The 9,388-nt window shown below is 40.0% G+C and overlaps 1 long non-coding RNA gene across 1 annotated transcript; it reads right to left on the bottom strand.

The window, feature by feature from the left end:
• Positions 1-213: 213 nt before the first annotated feature.
• On the bottom strand, positions 214-3,825 carry LOC119884793. The gene is made up of 3 exons (XR_005441074.1): positions 2,943-3,825; positions 2,692-2,855; positions 214-1,434 (listed from the first exon to the last, which is right to left on the bottom strand). It is a non-coding gene; the product is annotated as an uncharacterized LOC119884793 (long non-coding RNA).
• Positions 3,826-9,388: the final 5,563 nt, after the last annotated feature.

Genomic DNA, 9,388 nt, shown 5'->3' with positions numbered 1-9,388 from the left:
TTTTTCAGATTTTGAGAAAGGAGAGGCTGGATCCGATGAAAATTGACAAGAAAATTTTATTTAAAAAATAGGTGAATAAAAGATGGCATTACAGAACAAACATAAAACAAAAACTCTGCAGTGGACTGGAAAGTTGTTCCTCTTTTCAGATTTACAGCTTACAGTCCCGATTATCTCATAATGAGTTGTTTATATCCTCCAGGTATGTGGCGGGTCCTTTTTCCTCCGCATGGCTTAGGTCCATAGTCATTGGTCGTTGGTTGGTTTCTTCGTCATCCAATTAGGAAGGGTGTACCATTATTGTATTCAGAGTTACGCCGATCCCAGACGTGAAACCCCCTTCAATCTACAGGAATAATCAGTCTTTTGCTCTAAACTAATCATAGAGAACAACAGGGCTTGTCTACAAAATGGCTGACACCCTATCTTAAGTGTCAATGAAACAGTTAAAACAAAACAGTCCTTCTGGCACTAAACAAAGAGGTGTCAGTTTTCTTCACATTACAAAGAGGATACAAACAATGGTTTAATCAACATTCTGATGCAATCGTTTGGCCTAAAACCCAGCAGGTTTACATTTGAAGGAAAACACTGAAACACATTAAGTTTTGTTGTAACTTTTTAAAACTCAACAATCCCTCCTTTCACATCATTATGGTCAACTTCGTTCCAACTTCAAATCACTATTAGACTTCACATATCTACAACTATGTCATTGAAGATTAAAACATTATACACATCAAAGTATGACACCGAAAATGTAGATATTTTAACAAAACAGAAGTTGTAAAATCAAATCGTGATTTAAGCAAAGAAATCATCTTCCTCTTCTCTGACCTCTCTATCTGACTCTTCATCTTGATTTATTTATTTTTTGTTTGTTTTACTGGTGAAACTGATTCAAATCAAATGAGGTAAATGTGGAAGAAAAAAGAAAACAAACAAAAACAATAAATAAATAAAATAAAAACAAAGAATGATTGAGTTTTCAGTAAATGTGGAAGGAAAAACTAAACAAACAAAAACAATAAATAAAAAATATAAACAAAGAATGATTGAGTTTTCAGTAAATGTGGAAGGAAAAACTAAACAAACAAAAACAATAAATAAAAAAATATAAACAAAGAATGATTCAGTTTTAAGTAAACTACCAGAGTCAAATTTCCTGGATCTGCTGTGTATAATCCTAATTCATAATGCCAATCAAAAATCTATTTTTGTTCACAGCGTGGCCAAATCAGTTCTAACCTCCTCTATTGATCAGGAGGGGGCTTGAGCGGGTGTACAATGTGTAAGGTGGTGCCAAATCACTTCCCACGGTCCTGTCCACCTGGGTTCAGCCCACTTTCTCTTGTGAACTTTCACCCACACCCATTCTCCAGACCCAGCAGGAGTCTCTGTTTTGTTCCGCGGTGCTTTGGTAGCAGTTTGGACCTGTGAAGACAAAACTCGAGTAAGTTTAGCAAGGGCCTTCATATAATCTCCTACTTCTATCAGCCGTAAGTCCAACACTGGACCCAGACCTCCATCTCTGGGTGGCCCTGGCATTGGCCTGCCTGTCAACAACTCGTGGGGAGACAGGTGAGTTTTGCCACTCTGTGATGTTCCCATGGACATTAGTGCCAGGGGCAGTGCATCTACCCAGTTCATTATGGTGTTATGACAGGCTTTGGCAATTTTTCTTTTCAATGTTTGGTTAGCTCCCTTCACCAATTCTTGCGTGTGCGTCTTCTTTTTTTACATGGGATAGCTTTAATCCATTTGGTGTAAAAGTCTACCATAACCAAAATGTATCTGTGCCCTCTTACTACATTATCTGCCCCCATGTCTGTGAAGTCTATACAGATTTCTTTAAATGGAGCATCTGGAACGGGAAACGTCCCATTGGACATTTGTAAGGTCTCCTGTCATAGAAAGCATTGCATTTCCCACAGTCGTTAACAAAGTTTTCTACTTTCATGTAAGGATACCACCAATGAATCTCCACTTCTTTAGTGGTTCTTTTTCAACCAACATGGGTGGGCCCATGGGCTTCTTTAATTAACAAATGACTGAGTTCTGCAGGTGCCACCAAATGACCATCACATGTTCTCCAAATACCTTCATCTGTTTGTTTTGCGCCTTTTGAAAGCCACTGATTTTGTTCATAGGGGCCTGCCTGTTCTTGCATTCTCTGTATGTGTTCTTTGGTTAGTTTGGGGCTGTTCTCTGTCTGTAGACATATCAATTGTCTGTTATAACCTCCTGCTTGTTTAGATGCTTTGTCTGCTGCATCATTTCCTTTAGCTACAGGTGAGGTTGAGTTTTGGTATCCTTTGCATTTTATTACTACTATCTGTGTAGGGAGTAAGATGGCTCTGAGAAGGTCTTGGAGAGCACCGTCATGTTTGCAAAACTTTCGAAAGCAACTACGAAATTTAACGAGAGTCACTAAAAGATGGAAAGAACTGTGAGTGCTTAGGCAGAACTACTGTGAGGATGAGTGTTTGGCGCAGTTAGCCGCTGTAATGTCAAATCTAACAAATTTAACTGGTATTTGGTGTTTAGTTGGAGCAGCAAAACACGCTACCAACACATAAGCACCGGAAACGGAAATGAGTCACTTACCGCAGCACGTCAGCACAAAGAAGAGCTTCTAAATCTGTTTTTATTGCTATAACTTAATTTGTTGAAATTATCATCATACTGTACCTTTTAATCCTCTTGAAAAGATAGTTGGCCACCAAACTGATGCTCAGTTTGTCTTCAGCTCTGTTGATGGAGCCCAGCAGAGACCTTGCACTAAGCAGACCCCTAGAACACAAAAGCTGCTGTAGAAAGAGCTAAAACTGGCACCTTCCAGTTTTTGTAGTTATCTGCAATAAATGCAATGCAACATAAGAATATGAGTAAATGAATGACTTGCAGATTGAGTGAGGAAGTGGCAGTGAGTCTTGTCATACCCAGGTTGTTTAATGTATACTCTGTAGAGTGTCAACATATGATCCACAGTAGGCCTTCAGGGTCCCATAAAGGTTGAGACCAGTGTTCAAAGACGAAGATTCTGCTGTTGGGCTGACCTCTCTGTCCTGTTGCCACCTTGTCATAGCTGTAAACAGGGTAGCCGCAAAAGGAATTGCTACCATGACACAACATACAAACCTGCAGGTGAAAAGGTATCTGTTTTAGGTCAGAAGACTCACAAATATTACTTTTTAAGAGAACGACAACAACAACAAAAATATTGTAAATAGTGTCACGATCCTGTCCTGAGTTTGTCTGTGTTTGTATTATTTTGGCCGTGTCGTCTCTGTATTTTGAGTCTTGTTTCTCTGTTTCTGGGTTTTGGCAAGTCACAGCAGCATAACTACACACGAACACAAGTAGCACAAAACGAAATCATTACATATCCTACCAGCATGCAGGGGCAGTAACACAAACTAGTGGCGGTGTCATCGCTTTTCAGCAGGTCCGGGGTTCAAACCTCCGTCGCGACAAACATTTAGTAAAGGTCCCCAGGCCTTAAATTACGACGGAGTATTAGGGCCACATTAAGAAAAAAAATTTAGTTTGAAGATTTTTTTATTTATTTTGCATTTCGAGAATAAAGTCAACATGTCGAGAATAAAGTAGAAGCACTATTTCGAGAATAAAGTCAAAATGTCGTGAATAAAGTCAACATGTTGAGAATAAAGTAAACTCCTTTAGTCCATCAGATCACGTTGGAGCGATTGTCCGCTATGCCAGCTGCCATGTGCGCAACACCATAGGCACGGGTTAGGCTACATCCTTGGAGTGTAAAAGTGAGTTTTTGAGGAGATGCTACCTTATTCTTAACTGTAAGACAAAGCCACATAAATAAATAACGTAAAGCCTATTTATTTATGCTTGACATTAATATGTTACCATTGAACTATAAACTACTATATCATGTGAACCTCTTGCGAATGTTATATCAAGGACCATTATTCGCTAGAACACCGGTTCCCTGTACCTGGCAAAAATGTTAGTCACCGTGACAGATTATTTTTGGTATTTACTTATAATCTGGTCCTGGCTCTCTACACAAGTCTACAAGAGGAGAGACTCTGCTCCCAGTGTGACAGGAGACAGGTAGAGACGGAGGTGCGTAACCTCATGCCCCAAATATAAAACAAATGCAAACATTTCCCAAATATACCCCGAATTCGAATTCATATCAGACACATAGAAACTCCCCTATTTACTGGGAGAAATGCCCAAATGTGAAATAATTGCTGAAAAATATGTCTGCTCATGCCATGAAGTGAGGAGAACCATTGGAACCTCAGGCTGATAAATAATTGTACAGATATTATTTTTTTAATCAATTAATTATTTTGTCTATTAATATATATATATATATATATATATACACACACACACACACACACGTTACTGTTTCATTTATTTGTTTTATTTTAATTTTATGTATATATATTTTTGTTTAAAATATTTTATTTATATTTTTTAACACACACACAAACACACACTTACTGTTTTATTTATTTTAATTTTTAATATTTATTCTTTTTTTTTAAACACAAACACATGCGCTTTGATTACTTTACGGTTTAATTACTTGTTTAATGAAATGTATGGGGTTGATTGTTCTTATGTTATATGTATGATACTTTGGCAATATTGTTCTTACACATTCATGCCAATAAAGCTAATTTGAATTGAATTGAATTGACATAAATAACATCAGTGGCTGTTTCCAGGCCTGTGTCAATAATCAACTTAAATTCGTAAAAAGCATTTTCTTCAATCTGTCTGTGTTTGATGGGAATGGTTTGCACAATACAATTAGTTCTAGTGTGAATTCAAGGTTGATTTTTATAACATTGACCCTTTACTGATCCTATACAGCAGTATAGTGTGATCATATAGAGTCAAGCAGAGTCAGCTGATTACTTACAGATACACTGACATGCCACATGCAGGAGCACCTGAATAAGTTATCAAGAGTGATGTGAATGGGTTGCAGACCTCACTAAATTCTTGCACAAATAGAAAGAATGACAAAATTATAACTACAAAATAATTTACTTTATGAAGATAATTTTGGACCCCTGAAATGGATCATAAATAGGCTATAATTATTAAACTGATAATTATAATATGGCTAAAATTAAAACTGGTAATTGGCATTATAATGACAAAGCTTTGTGTAATTTCATATCCAAAGTAATTAGATGGAGCTTAAATATGGAGCTTCCTGTAGAGTCCAGTACAGTAACAAATAATAGACTAATGTTGTGCTGTTCTTTGGTCGATTTGTATTTTTTCTCCCTTATTATGGTTTTCCTTTGTTTCACAGATCGACATAGATGTCATCCTGCTTATGGACGATTCAGCTTTGGCCAAATAAATTCCTTCATATGGAGACAGAATTGCACTTTTCAATTTTTGCAGACATCAAAAGCCTGTCTCAAAGCGAAAAATGGGTCTTCTTGAAAAGCAAGAGGAGCCTCAAACCGCTAAACCGGACGAAGGCAAACTACACGGACTATTGAGATAGGTTGGATACACCAAGACAAATGTGAAACTAAACAGGTTAGAGCAAAACAAGGAGGGGGCACTAGAAAGGTTGTTATGGCTATGACATCTCTGAGCAAGGATCAAAACATCACTATCCTACCTGCTGACAAAGGAAGATGCACGGTAGTCCTTAACACAGCGGACTACCAGAACAAAGTCAACACACTACTAATGGACACAAACCCATATGAGACACTGAGACGAGACCCAACCAGCGATTCAAGAAAAAGGCCATAGAATGTCTACAACAGCTACAGAAAGACAACACCATCAACCATGAACAATATTACCGTTTGTATCCTGGAGAAGCCATTCCATGCATTTATGGACTACCCAAGATACACAAAGAAGGAGCCCCACTCAGGCCGATTATCAGCAGCATTATCTCGGTCACCTACAACATTGCCAAACACATTGCTACCATCTTAGGTCCTTTGGTGGGAAACATGCCTCACCACATTCAAAACTCCATTGACTTTGTAAACAAAGTTCGAGGACTAAAACTGGACCCAGATGAAACCATGGTATCCTATGACGTGACTTATTGGTTCACCTGCATCCCCACCATAGAGGCAGTAGAAACCGTTAGGAAACGGCTAACACAAGACAAAACCCTGGACAACAGAACTAGCCTCAGCCCTGACCAGATCTGTAAATTACTCGACCTCTGTCTAAACACCACCTACTTCCAGTACAACGGAGGATTCTACAGACAGAAACATGGCTGTGCCATGGGCTCACCGGTATCCCCGATTGTGGCAAATATCTGCATGGAAGAAGTGGAGAACAAAGCCCTCAACTCCTTCAGAGGAACAGCACCGAGCCACTGGTACAGATATGGACGACACCTGGGTCAAAAGCCAGGAAGTGCAAGCCTTCACAGAACACATCAACTCTGTGGACAGTAATATCAAGTTCACATGAGAAGATGTTCACAACAACAGTTTGGCCTTCTTGGACTGCGCTGTACACATTGAAGAGGACAGGAGCCTGCAGACTGGGGTTTACAGAAAACCCACCCACACAGACCTATACCTACTCTTCGATTCACACCACCCACTGGAGCACAAGCTAGGGGTCTGAGAACGCTGCACCACAGAGCGGAAAACATACCAACAAGCGCCCAAGCCAGAGAGAAGGAACAGAACCACCTGAAGGGGGCACTTACAGCCTGTGGATACCCTAAATGGACCTTTGTGAAGACAGCCACAAGATCCAAGAAGAACAAAACTACAAGGGATGAAGAAAAGCAGGTCAAACGCAACAACATTGTGATTCCATACGTGTCTGGAGTATCAGAGAAACTCAGGAGGATTTTCAACAAACACAACATCCCTGTGTTTTTCAAAACCCAAGAACACACTAAGACAGATACTGGTACACCCCAAAGACTGCACACCCAAACACAAGAAAAGCAATCTAGTGTATGCGGTCCAATGCAGTCAGGAATGCACAGACCTGTATATTGGGGAGACTAAACAACCACTACACAAACGCATGGCTCAACACAGAAGGGCCAACTCCTCAGGTCAAGACTCTGCAGTCTACTTACATCTGAAAGACAGAGGACACTCGTTTGAGGACCACCAGGTGCACATTTTAGTTAGAGAAGATGGATGGTTTGAAAGAGGTGTCAAGGAAGCCATCTACAGGGGAGGGGGTCTACGCCACCACTTATCACCCACTTACAATGCCGTCCTTTCATCGCTTCCCAGGAAACTCAACAAACGTAACCTATTAGCCTCAGGTGAAGATACCAACGACAGTCTTGGCCATGGGTAGTCCTAACGACCGTAACGGCTGTCGTTACAACAACCAGGAACACTAAGGAACCAGCAGTATCGACGATCCTAGCAAACGACCCCACTGAGGTTAAATAGCTGAGTTTCCCTACCAGTCAGTCAGAATTGAAGAAGTCCCTTGGATGAGGGATGAAACGTCTTCCAGTATATTCAACCAAGTCCAGTTGCCCTTGACTTTAACCTTTGTTGGATAACTATGACCTGGATGACTGAGAATCTTCACAGACAAAGGTTTTTATGGACATCAATAGTGGATTTAATGAAATTTCATTGGTTCAAATGGTGTTTCAAGTAAAGGCCATGAATCAGACTTCACTTTATATGTATGGGACTTTAAACAAAACTCTTTTTCTGAAGATCTCTCAATTGGCAAAATTTATGAAACAGTCAAACTATCCAAGCTGTGTTTCTACATTGCCACTCAGCCCAAACCACAATCAGATGAAGATGCCTCTACCTGACAGCACCCCTCAAACAAAACTGATTACTATACACCATGCAAATGGTTTCAGTGACACAGTTGAAGCATTTTCTGATCCCGAGACTCTGACCAGACCACTGGCAGTGAGACGATTACTCCCAGATAATTCTGAGGAAGCGGGTCAGGGGTTCTGAGAGATGTCTAAAGTGCATTTTGGCAAGAATTCTATGATCGTTGCACACTCGGGACAACAATGAAAGTACCCTTCATCAGACATGATTTCAAGGCTGACACTTGGAAAGCCATCGGCAGAATTTTACTGAGAGGATACAAAGACACTACCTTCCTATCAAGCTTGCACCTCCTTTAGTTGAGGAGATGTTATTTGGAGCAGTGTACAGTGATCTGACAGAAGCCTTTCTTCAGTTTGTAAGCTGCCAAGAACGAGAGATCCTCAGGCAAGCTTTACAAGATTTCTCCTTGGTTGATCCTGATGACCTGTTGGAGGTCCTCGATAACTATGAATGTAGAAGAAAAGCCTCAGCAGACACCCTTCCAGTAATTCTGATGGAAATTTCCCACAAAGAACTTGTTCAAAATCCAATGTTTGTTATTGATTGTTGGAGGGAGATCACCCAATCACAGATCAGTCTGAATTATGAGAAGCTGACAAAGATTTATGCTGATCTTAAACCCACATCTAAAAAGGTGTTAAGGCTGTTGAAGTTCCCAGCGGATATGAGGGCAAAGCAAAAAGAGGTTGAACATCATCTCAGAAGGTATATCAGGGAACTGGATGAAGAAAAACTTGGGAAGTTTCTGAGATTCTGCACAGGGTCTGATATGATTGTGTCAGACACTGTCACTGTTGAATTTACAGAAATGACTGATTTCACAAGACGTCCAATTGGATGGACATGTGGAATGTTCCTACAGCTACCTGACTTCTATGGAAATTTCCCTGACTTTCGTGCTGAATTCACTGAAGTCCTTGAGAGCAACGTCTGGGTGGACATTGTGTAGCACGATATGTGGCCCTTTAAAGTTGTGCCCATACTGTTGCCAAGCCAAGGTTTCTAAAAGGACTGACACAAAAAGCTGCTATTCTGACTTTGAAAGCCTTTTATAGGTGCAATTTGTCTTCAGGTTTTCTGCGTTTATGCGGTAAGGGCCCTATGTTTTTTGCAAATGTCAGATGTTATGACTTTATTCCCTTATTCTGTCTCTGTTTGTATAAGGACAATTCAAGTACAGTTTTCAAAAACTATTTTCAACAGCTTTCAAGTGATAAATTAATGAAAACAAAGTGAATATTCAGTGTATTTGAATAGATCCTCCTAAACACACTGCCAGGTAGCAAGCGAAATTACTGAATATATTTTTGGAATAAAATCAAAATGTTGTGAAAGTGAGGATACTCATGAGCTGCCATTCAAACTACTTGTTTGACTCAATCACACATGCTGCATGAAGGCTGTACAGTCAAGTGGACACTTGGCAAGAGAGTGCTGATCACTGTGTATAATCACTACAAAGTTCTCAAGTTGGCCGAGATGGTCTTGGCACCACATGTGTACTGCATAAGTGCAGGTCTACATCAGGCCCATTTAGAGGAAATTATGCT

The sequence above is a fragment of the Micropterus salmoides genome, unplaced genomic scaffold, assembly GCF_014851395.1.
Source record: "Micropterus salmoides isolate LMB-PRFRI ecotype aquatic unplaced genomic scaffold, ASM1485139v1 Ms_hic_scaffold_3676, whole genome shotgun sequence".
NCBI lineage: Eukaryota > Metazoa > Chordata > Actinopteri > Centrarchiformes > Centrarchidae > Micropterus > Micropterus salmoides.
Note: the sequence above shows the minus strand (reverse complement) of the source record. Positions and strands in the feature narration are given on the sequence as shown.